Here is a 12,006-nt window from a genome sequence, read left to right on the forward strand (position 1 = left end):
ACTTGGACAAAATACTGGACAGTCAAATTACCTCAATTACTTTTCGTATACCACAAATCAAGGCAGAAATAGAAGGGTCGTTACAACAAATAGCTTTCGGAACCATCCAATTCCATAAAAAGTTGTCGTAAATTTGCGCTTAACGCACAAACATTGCTATTCACGAACTAGGACGGTAAACAAATTCGTTTCGAATCTTGTGATTCTAGTATAAACAATATTACAATGTTGCTACAAATTCAATAGAGATTTTATAATATAGGCTATTGAATATAATGTACTAGTTTAATTGCTAACTACAGAACAAATAAATAGCTGTAATAAAACTAATCGAATTTAAACAAGGTATGATTCAACTTACTTCTACGTAATTGCTATAAGTTAAATAATATACGTACTTGCGTTTTTCTATTTATTCACCGTCAGATATGACATTTAAAAAACATGATCAATTAAAACATGTCCTTCCGAGAGAGTTTAAATAAAAGGAATCGACTTTTAACTTTTAAAAACATTCATTTCGATAAACACATTGATGGATGGATTAAGAGATTTCAACAAATGAATTTACTTTACAACATTCACTTGTCTTTGGATTTCCAAATTGTATGTATTTTATAGATTTGAAAGAAAGGCTAATCAAAAATAAGTTGCACTTTAAGGCGAACAGACCTCCTTACGACGCTTAAACCAAGAAGTTGCAGCGAGAAGAAAGAAAGAAGAAGACGAACGAACACTGTCTGTCTGTATATCTGTACCTACTTTCAGGCAATACTCACCGAACCCCTTGTCATATATTTGAGTTAGAGCATTAACATTCCCAGATCATTGCAAAAGTAAATAAGTGGATCATTATAGGCCGGTGGCAATTTCATCAACGCCAGCGAAGGTAATGGAGTCAGCCTTTGAACACTGGTGAATGGATGGATTTCGAGTAGCAAAAAGTACCACGAACAACTTATTGAGCTTCTTCACTCGCATAATACCCGTTGTAGATAGTGGAGGACAAGTTGATGCGGCCTACTTTAAAATGCGAAATACGTTTGACATGGTGGATAATTATGTATCTGATGTTTTATACTTTTTGCAGCGAAAAAGTATACATTTTAATATTGAAATCGATATTAATATTAATATAGACTAAATTCTCTGTTTTAGGCGAAATTGGTTGTTCTTACACAATATCAATCTCAAACTACATAAGTAATATGTATTAACCCTCATTTACGAGCGACCAATCTAGGTAAAGACAATCGATGCATCGTTAATATACCAATCACAAGCGCTCAGCAAGATTATTGACAGCGCTAATAGCCAACGTGGGACAATGTGGTTGGATTCCCGAGAGGAAGCTTGAAACTAGACCACGTACACCGGAAACACGACCGCCCGAACCTGCGCTGTTTCTCCTCGTAGCTTTACAGTGTTCGAAATTCGAACGTGTGAGAATATTACGACTGACAATTTACATTTCTAAGATATTTATGTTTCTTTTCAAATATTGGAAGCCTTTGGTCTTTGATATTACATACCACCTTTGATATTACATTACATATCTTACGTATTCTTTTGCGTTACCAAATTCCACAATTCAGCATAACACATAAATGCGTAATATAATATTAATGCATAATAATTAAGATATATCTAATATCTTAATTATCACAGAGAAAGAGAAAAAAGTAGTAAAAGTTTTCTAAAAAATATATAGTTGATTAGTAGGACTATATTTTTTAATATATCAAATCATGAATAATAACTGTAAACGTACGTAACAATAATAAGCGTAACAAATAAAAACAATTTTGCCACTGGCTTAAACAAATATCTACTGTAATTCCAAACATGGTTTGTTAATTAGGTTAAAATCATAATAACTATTATTCTTTAACAGAGGAAAATTCGTCGGGTTTTATTTGTAGTTCTAAATTGAACTAGAATTTGCATTTATAAACAAGAGATACAGTCGAAACCAAATACTGTCTATAACTTTGACGTGTGGCTTTTAAACATTAAACATATTTTTGTATTATATTACGATCTGGACTCTACTAGCAAAACCTAGTGGTTTTACCTTAATCATTTGATTTTGATCCTGATGTTGTATGTTTGTTTAATGAAGCAGAAATCTAATATATAAAATTCTCGTGTCACAGTTTTCGTTGCCATACTCCTCCGAAACGGCGTGACCGATTTTGATGAAATTTTTTGTGCTTATCCGGTATCTAGGAGAATCGGCCAACATCTATTTTTCATCCCCCTAAATCTTAGGGGTAGTCCACCCCTAAGTTTATTTTTTAGACAAAATTTTTAATTTCTATTTTTTTATGATACAGCATTAAAAAATACATACAACCCCTAACTTTCACCCCTCTACAATCAACCCCTATTTTTTTTTTTATACATGATATACATGGCAAAACGACGTTTGCCCGGTCAGCTAGTCTCTATATAAAACTTCAACATATAGAAAACCTTTAAAAGTAAAATGTGTTAGTGAAACTGCAATCAATAGACAGAGTATTATATTGTTCGAATTTATAAAATGGGCCAAGTATTTTCGATTGTCTTTACAATGATATTAATTAGTATCTATTATTTTATTTGTAAGTTAGCCACTAACGTTTAAAACAGTCCGTTTTCATGACAACAGATGTCTGAAGAACTCATACATAAAAAAACTATTACAGTTTAATTGCACTAATTTAGCGATCTATCTCTTTTCATCGTAGTGTAAATAGTATTTCACTTATGTTTTTATACGAGTAACGTATCATGTATATAAGGCCTTAACGGGTCGGTTTTAACACTTTTTTTCTGTAAAATAAACACAAAAACCGACCGTAAAAATGTCGGTACATTTGGAACTCCGTATAATAAGTTGAATGTACAAACTTGAATCGCTCAAGTTAACATCGCATTGTTTGTATTTCGTACTTAAAATATTATTTATGACAACAAATTGGGACATTTGTGGCTATGTCGAAAGTTATTTTTGTACTAGCCTTATTAATTCAAATGACTTCGTTCGCGTACATACTCGAATCCACCCGTGCGACGGTTTTGGTTTTCTAGAATTCTCCACGTCACCGTCACCTGTGAACCTATATTCTCGGTTTTGGACCAATACACCCGATGGTAGACAATCTCCTCCACCTCACCAGGAACCCAGAAATGTTCAGCAAATCAGTAAGTGAGTATGTCAATGGTGATGTATCTTTATATTAAAGGGAGACTTTGCTTCAATGTTTACAATGGTAAACATCTAATCGCAGTAAAATTAGTGGCATAGTTTAAAAGATAAACACACAGTACAGACAGCGAGAAGCTTATCTCAAAATTTACGCAATATATTTATGTGACAATCACACAATACACAACGAATTAAGCGCGTATTACGACATTTTTAATTAATTCTTAATTTTTTAACTTCCGAGCAGTTTTATATAGGGCAGGATAGAAAAAAATATATTGTGTTTTATTCCCGTCGGAATCCTCGCTTTTTATGCCCTGTCCTTCGTTCCAAGCCAATTAAAGTAAATTGTCTATGGTTTAACAAAGCAAACAGTGTTTTAGTTGCGTCAACTATAATATGAATTACGATCATAAAATTGCAATTCATCTCTAAGGATTAATAATAAGGTGTCTCTTAATAAACCAATTGTAATTTTACAAAATAAAATACAGTTGCAAAAAATTAAAAAGGAACATGAAATACCAACTAATCGTTTTTTAAAAGTACGAATAATAAAACAAATGTACAATCTCAGAAGAAAATATTATATGAAACCAATTGTATATGGGTATTGTCTGTAGTATAAATGAGTGTGGCCATGATATAATTACTACTAGGTACTATAATTAGTTAAGCTTCTACTTCGTCGCTGTATAAACATGAGTTACTAAAGTCCATGTCCAAGACCTATGTATCCAAAGCCTATATGATTTCATAAACACCCAACAAATCAGAGGTTTAGTACTGTAATAAAAACGTCAAGAATTCTTTTATACAGGATTTTCAAGTACCAAGTCTTGCCCGTAGCAATAAGATGTTACGTAATAAAATTCATACATATTCAGATACCTACGTGAAGACGAGGTTTTAAGAGTATTCAGTATAGCCGAATCCACTAAAATATTTAGTACAGAGTGGATCCAAATCTCATCGTCGAAAGCGAGCTTTTGCTTAAAAAGAATATTAAGCGAATACGTATTTAGGCCTAAGGGACCTTTCAGAATATCCGACAGAATCTATCAACTTTTATTTATTTCGTAGCGAATCTTTATCACGTTTATATTAGCTTCACTTTTAATTATATAAATATTGAAATTTGAATTAATTTATTAAGGTTTTTTAATAAGCAATAAGTAGTTTAAAATCAGTAAGTTTCCTCTCGTGCGAGTGTTAAATGCGTAAATAGACCATCGGTGCACAGCTGAGGTCTTAGGGATAAAAGTCGCCCGCTCAAGCCACTAGGCCAACACTGCTCTCACTCTACCAAGATCATGACAACATACGAATCATTATGTACGTCGATATAAAAAAGCGAATCAGCATGGCTAAAGATGCCATGACAAGATTAAGCAAAATCTGGAATAAAAGAGGAATGAGAGCTTGAAGAAGCTGATCGTGGTAACACAGAAGGCAAGTCGTTCTCCAAACTATACACTGAGGCGCTGGATGGAACCGGTGGAAACAGATAGTCTGCTCCAGATGCTTCCTTGCTAACCGATTAAAGAGAGATTTACGTAAAATGTTTGTATGACAAATCTTAGTTTTATACCACACACTATCCGATGACTTTATAGTACGGGAGGTAGCAACGTTTTCGAGAAAGAATTTCAGGTCAGCTGATTTTGTGATATGTCTTCCTTCTTGCACTTCCGGTTAGAGTCTGGGCAATCTGGCTGGCGGTAGCGGTTGCGTTCATTAGTGCGCATCCTATCTGTCCAGGTAATAATCCTGGATTTTAAAAGCATTTTAAGAAGCGTAATTTTTAATTTTTCGTTTTTAAATACGTCTACCTGACATACTTTTTTTATTGCCAGACATTTTTCACGTTGCTAACTATGTGCCAGACGCGATTTTAAGTTTTATTTTTATGAAAATTTCAAAGCATTTTAGAATGTCTGTAATTTTAATATTATGTTATTTAAATATAAGGAAAACTGAAAATGAATTTGCCAGACATTAATTCGGTTGTTAAGTCTTGAATTAAAATGATAAAGTTTTGCAGTATGATGATGCATTGCATTTTAAGAAGCGTAATTTTTGATTTTTCCTTTTTAAATACGTCTACCTGACATACTTTTTTTATTGCCAGACATTTTTCACGTTGCTAACTATGTGCCAGACGCGATTTTAAGTTTTATTTTTATAAAAATTTCAAAGCATTTTAGAATGTCTGTAATTTTAATATTATGTTATTTAAATATAAGGAAAACTGAAAATAAATTTGCCAGACATTAATTCGGTTGTTAAGTCTTGAATTAAAATGATAAAGTTTTGCAGTATGATGAAGCATTGCATTTTAAGAAGCGTAATTTTTGATTTTTCCTTTTTAAATACGTCTACCTGACATACTTTTTTTATTGCCAGACATTTTTCACGTTGCTAACTATGTGCCAGACGCGATTTTAAGTTTTATTTTTATGAAAATTTCAAAGCATTTTAGAATGTCTGTAATTTTAATATTATGTTATTTAAATATAAGGAAAACTGAAAATGAATTTGCCAGACATTAATTCGGTTGTTAAGTCTTGAATTAAAATGATAAAGTTTTGCAGTATGATGAAGCATTGCATTTTAAGAAGCGTAATTTTTGATTTTTCCTTTTTAAATACGTCTACCTGACATACTTTTTTTATTGCCAGACATTTTTCACGTTGCTAACTATGTGCCAGACGCGATTTTAAGTTTTATTTTTATAAAAATTTCAAAGCATTTTAGAATGTCTGTAATTTTAATATTATGTTATTTAAATATAAGGAAAACTGAAAATGAATTTGCCAGACATTAATTCGGTTGTTAAGTCTTGAATTAAAATGATAAAGTTTTGCAGTATGATGAAGCATTGCATTTTAAGAAGCGTAATTTTTGATTTTTCCTTTTTAAATACGTCTACCTGACATACTTTTTTTATTGCCAGACATTTTTCACGTTGCTAACTATGTGCCAGACGCGATTTTAAGTTTTATTTTTATGAAAATTTCAAAGCATTTTAGAATGTCTGTAATTTTAATATTATGTTATTTAAATATAAGGAAAACTGAAAATGAATTTGCCAGACATTAATTCGGTTGTTAAGTCTTGAATTAAAATGATAAAGTTTTGCAGTATGATGAAGCATTGCATTTTAAGAAGCGTAATTTTTGATTTTTCCTTTTTAAATACGTCTACCTGACATACTTTTTTTATTGCCAGACATTTTTCACGTTGCTAACTATGTGCCAGACGCGATTTTAAGTTTTATTTTTATAAAAATTTCAAAGCATTTTAGAATGTCTGTAATTTTAATATTATGTTATTTAAATATAAGGAAAACTGAAAATGAATTTGCCAGACATTAATTCGGTTGTTAAGTCTTGAATTAAAATGATAAAGTTTTGCAGTATGATGAAGCATTGCATTTTAAGAAGCGTAATTTTTTATTTTTCCTTTTTAAATACGTCTACCTGACATACTTTTTTTATTGCCAGACATTTTTCACGTTGCTAACTATGTGCCAGACGCGATTTTAAGTTTTATTTTTATGAAAATTTCAAAGCATTTTAGAATGTCTGTAATTTTAATATTATGTTATTTAAATATAAGGAAAACTGAAAATGAATTTGCCAGACATTAATTCGGTTGTTAAGTCTTGAATTAAAATGATAAAGTTTTGCAGTATGATGAAGCATTGCATTTTAAGAAGCGTAATTTTTTATTTTTCCTTTTTAAATACGTCTACCTGACATACTTTTTTTATTGCCAGACATTTTTCACGTTGCTAACTATGTGCCAGACGCGATTTTAAGTTTTATTTTTATAAAAATTTCAAAGCATTTTAGAATGTCTGTAATTTTAATATTATGTTATTTAAATATAAGAAAAACTGAAAATGAATTTGCCAGACATTAATTCGATTGTTAAGTCTTGAATTAAAATGATAAAGTATTGCAGTATGATGAAGCATTGCATTTTAAGAAGCGTAATTTTTGATTGTTCCTTTTTAAATACGTCTACCTGACATACTTTTTTTATTGCCAGACATTTTTCACGTTGCTAACTATGTGCCAGACGCGATTTTAAGTTTTATTTTTATAAAAATTTCAAAGCATTTTAGAATGTCTGTAATTTTAATATTATGTTATTTAAATATAAGGAAAACTGAAAATGAATTTGCCAGACATTAATTCGGTTGTTAAGTCTTGAATTAAAATGATAAAGTTTTGCAGTATGATGAAGCATTGCATTTTAAGAAGCGTAATTTTTGATTTTTCCTTTTTAAATACGTCTACCTGACATACTTTTTTTATTGCCAGACATTTTTCACGTTGCTAACTATGTGCCAGACGCGATTTTAAGTTTTATTTTTATAAAAATTTCAAAGCATTTTAGAATGTCTGTAATTTTAATATTATGTTATTTAAATATAAGGAAAACTGAAAATGAATTTGCCAGACATTAATTCGGTTGTTAAGTCTTGAATTAAAATGATAAAGTTTTGCAGTATGATGAAGCATTGCATTTTAAGAAGCGTAATTTTTTATTTTTCCTTTTTAAATACGTCTACCTGACATACTTTTTTTATTGCCAGACATTTTTCACGTTGCTAACTATGTGCCAGACGCGATTTTAAGTTTTATTTTTATAAAAATTTCAAAGCATTTTAGAATGTCTGTAATTTTAATATTATGTTATTTAAATATAAGGAAAACTGAAAATGAATTTGCCAGACATTAATTCGGTTGTTGTCTTGAATTAAAATGATAAAGTTTTGCAGTATGATGAAGCATTGCATTTTAAGAAGCGTAATTTTTTATTTTTCCTTTTTAAATACGTCTACCTGACATACTTTTTTTATTGCCAGACATTTTTCACGTTGCTAACTATGTGCCAGACGCGATTTTAAGTTTTATTTTTATGAAAATTTCAAAGCATTTTAGAATGTCTGTAATTTTAATATTATGTTATTTAAATATAAGGAAAACTGAAAATGAATTTGCCAGACATTAATTCGGTTGTTAAGTCTTGAATTAAAATGATAAAGTTTTGCAGTATGATGAAGCATTGCATTTTAAGAAGCGTAATTTTTTATTTTTCCTTTTTAAATACGTCTACCTGACATACTTTTTTTATTGCCAGACATTTTTCACGTTGCTAACTATGTGCCAGACACGATTTTAAGTTTTATTTTTATAAAAATTTCAAAGCATTTTAGAATGTCTGTAATTTTAATATTATGTTATTTAAATATAAGAAAAACTGAAAATGAATTTGCCAGACATTAATTCGATTGTTAAGTCTTGAATTAAAATGATAAAGTATTGCAGTATGATGAAGCATTGCATTTTAAGAAGCGTAATTTTTGATTGTTCCTTTTTAAATACGTCTACCTGACATACTTTTTTTATTGCCAGACATTTTTCACGTTGCTAACTATGTGCCAGACGCGATTTTAAGTTTTATTTTTATAAAAATTTCAAAGCATTTTAGAATGTCTGTAATTTTAATATTATGTTATTTAAATATAAGGAAAACTGAAAATGAATTTGCCAGACATTAATTCGGTTGTTAAGTCTTGAATTAAAATGATAAAGTTTTGCAGTATGATGAAGCATTGCATTTTAAGAAGCGTAATTTTTTATTTTTCCTTTTTAAATACGTCTACCTGACATACTTTTTTTATTGCCAGACATTTTTCACGTTGCTAACTATGTGCCAGACGCGATTTTAAGTTTTATTTTTATAAAAATTTCAAAGCATTTTAGAATGTCTGTAATTTTAATATTATGTTATTTAAATATAAGAAAAACTGAAAATGAATTTGCCAGACATTAATTCGATTGTTAAGTCTTGAATTAAAATGATAAAGTATTGCAGTATAATGCTTGTAGTACGAGCATAAAAAGGAATATAAAATTAGATTAAAATTAATAATCAACACTTTATTTAAATTGTCTTAATTACTAAATGTAAGTTATGAATAATTCATGCAACGTGAAAAATGTCTGGCAATAAAAAAAGTATGTCAGGTAGACGTATTTAAAAAGGAAAAATCAAAAATTACGCTTCTTAAAATGCAATGCTTCATCATACTGCAAAACTTTATCATTTTAATTCAAGACTTAACAACCGAATTAATGTCTGGCAAATTCATTTTCAGTTTTCCTTATATTTAAATAACATAATATTAAAATTACAGACATTCTAAAATGCTTTGAAATTTTCATAAAAATAAAACTTAAAATCGCGTCTGGCACATAGTTAGCAACGTGAAAAATGTCTGGCAATAAAAAAAGTATGTCAGGTAGACGTATTTAAAAACGAAAAATTTAAAATTACGCTTCTTAAAATGCTTTTAAAATCCAGGATTTTTACCTGGACAGATAGGATGCGCACTAATGAACGCAACCACTACCGCCAGCCAGATTGCCCAGACTCTAACCGGAAGTGCAAGAAGGAAGACATATCACAAAATCAGCTGACCTAAAATTCTTTTTTTTCAAACGTTGCTACCTCCCGTACTATTATAACAGCTTTAACTGTGACTTGGTTTAAAATACTATTTATTAAAGTATCAGGGTAAGCATTTCTCGATTCTCTGAAGAATCTTTTTGTTTATAAATACTTATATGTCCTAGCCAAGCTAGAGCATTTTCGGTGCCATAGCGGCAAAATACTTCAATGCGATTCCCAGGTCCAGGATTTGATTGGAATTTGGAAAAAAATGTATATACATATTTAGTAACGACATTAATCCTATATTATGATAAGTTTAAAATCTGGCGTGTTTTGGTCTTAAGCAGCACGGAAGTTTGCTTTTAATTGTTCACACATAATCTTAAACTTAAATGAACCCCTTTAATTAATAAAACCCAAAAGCTTCCGCTGAGAGGTGGCTAATTAGGGCGCTAAGCGGTAATTTGGCTTGATAATAGACCAATTTTCTTGCAAGGGTTTTCTTTCAATTGACAGTAGTTAATCTACATTTAATCAATATGAAAATAATATATTTATTTGAATTGAATTCCTTTATCAGACTTATAAACAGGAATTAACATTTTACCGGGTCATACGGGATCCCAGAAGTAATTACAAGATTGTTTTACTAAAATTTAGGTATTTATTTAATATTTGTTCTTTTTAATTACACATTCATTTTAAATTGATAGTTTTAAGATTGAGTATCTCAAGACATTATCTATAGTGTTAAAGACATGCGATCCTAACAATACCTACCAAAATGTCTAAATGATGTTGGATAAAATAATCACGCATTAAGTATGTGCGGAATGTCCAAATTAATAGACTACAAGCAAGTTGTAGTTCATAAAACGAAATTATGAGTTCGTTGGCAAAGCTAAGATTTTTATCTAACATATAATGTTATTAGTTTTTGCATTATTAACCCCAAAGTTAAACCTTTTTTTATATATGTTAACAAATTCTTACAAAGTACGATAATTAATTAATATATATTTTTTATAATAAAAACTATAGGCATTTTATTTATGGCGTATATAAAAACACATGCCGGCAGATATTTTTAAAAATATTTACACCTTGACCACTTTAACAAAGTGCATTTATATTAATGAGATTAAAATTCTAGTACATTAAAAGGATATAAATTACCAATCCTAATTATATTTCATATTTATCTCCATTGATACTGTCTGAGATTCTAAGACCTACTGTTTGTGTTCCAAGATTGAAACGTTGTTTCCGATTATACAAATCATAATTTAATAATACATTATCCTTGAGTGTAGCAGACACGATATTGACAGAATATTTCAAATAAACACTATATTTATGGCTGCGAAAACGATACCTTTCGTATCTGGTAACCCATTAGTTTACTTTATATATAATGCGCCGTAGTAAATGTACCTAGGAATAAACCATAGATATTCATGGTGACATATTTCTTTAATATTTCGATAATCTTTTGTCTAGGTATAGGAAACGGAACCGACTACTCTAGTGACGTAAAGGGAATTTCAATATTTAAATTCTACGATTTAAAATCGGTTAGTAAGAACATATGTAATGGTCCCTTGTACTGTATTAAAACAATTGTTATATCTTTTAACCATTATAAATTCTAAACGTCAAAGTATTAATTTGTAACGTTTGTTAATAGAAATTATTTGAATGAAACTATGAAACACGTAAAATATTAGACTCTCAATATTTATCAAAACGAACAAAGGATGCGAATTTTAAAATCATCACATGACATCAATGAATAATTTAGAAACTTTACAAAATATTTAAATTACCATTAATAATTTTTATGTTTATACATCGCGTTAAGGTAATATGGTGACTTACCGTTTGTCATTTTCGGAGGTTTTAGGCCGAGTCGCGAGCGATGGCTCACACGAGCAGACTGTTGCTCGTGGCCGGGCCGAGGTTGCGCGCGCCTCTACGCGTGGAAGCCTCTTCTCCCCCGCACCTTCTTCAATCAAACCGCTCCTACGCTAAGGTACTCTCATAGCGCCACGTACACCCGACGTGCTTTGTCTTAGGTAATTGGGACAGTACTTAATATAACCTATTTGATCGTACTCACATAGGATGTAATTTGCATGCATCTCTTATATGTCAGAATTGAATAATCTCTATATTGCAGTGGGAACAGTTTTTTCTATTTAGCAGGTGAAGGTGTCCCTAGTAATAATAAATAAAAACTTTAGAGGTGTCAAAGGACACCCGGATGGAACGAAATTCCTTTCGATTAATTTATATGTTAATTGGTATCATAACAGTATGATAGATTTTCTCGACACCAATCT

At 30.3% G+C, this 12,006-nt stretch overlaps 1 protein-coding gene across 1 annotated transcript in view; it reads right to left on the reverse strand.

Moving 5' to 3' along the window:
* LOC125063121 overlaps nt 1-11,712 on the reverse strand; it is a 92,711-nt gene extending 80,999 nt beyond the window's left edge. The window contains exon 1 of the mRNA XM_047669349.1: nt 11,543-11,712. The gene's annotated coding sequence lies outside the window, so the exon portion shown is untranslated. The remainder of the gene's footprint in view (nt 1-11,542) is intronic.
* Between the last annotated feature and the right edge of the window lie 294 nt (nt 11,713-12,006).

This window comes from Pieris napi, chromosome 3 (genome assembly GCF_905475465.1).
Source record: "Pieris napi chromosome 3, ilPieNapi1.2, whole genome shotgun sequence".
Taxonomy (NCBI): Eukaryota; Metazoa; Arthropoda; class Insecta; order Lepidoptera; family Pieridae; genus Pieris; species Pieris napi.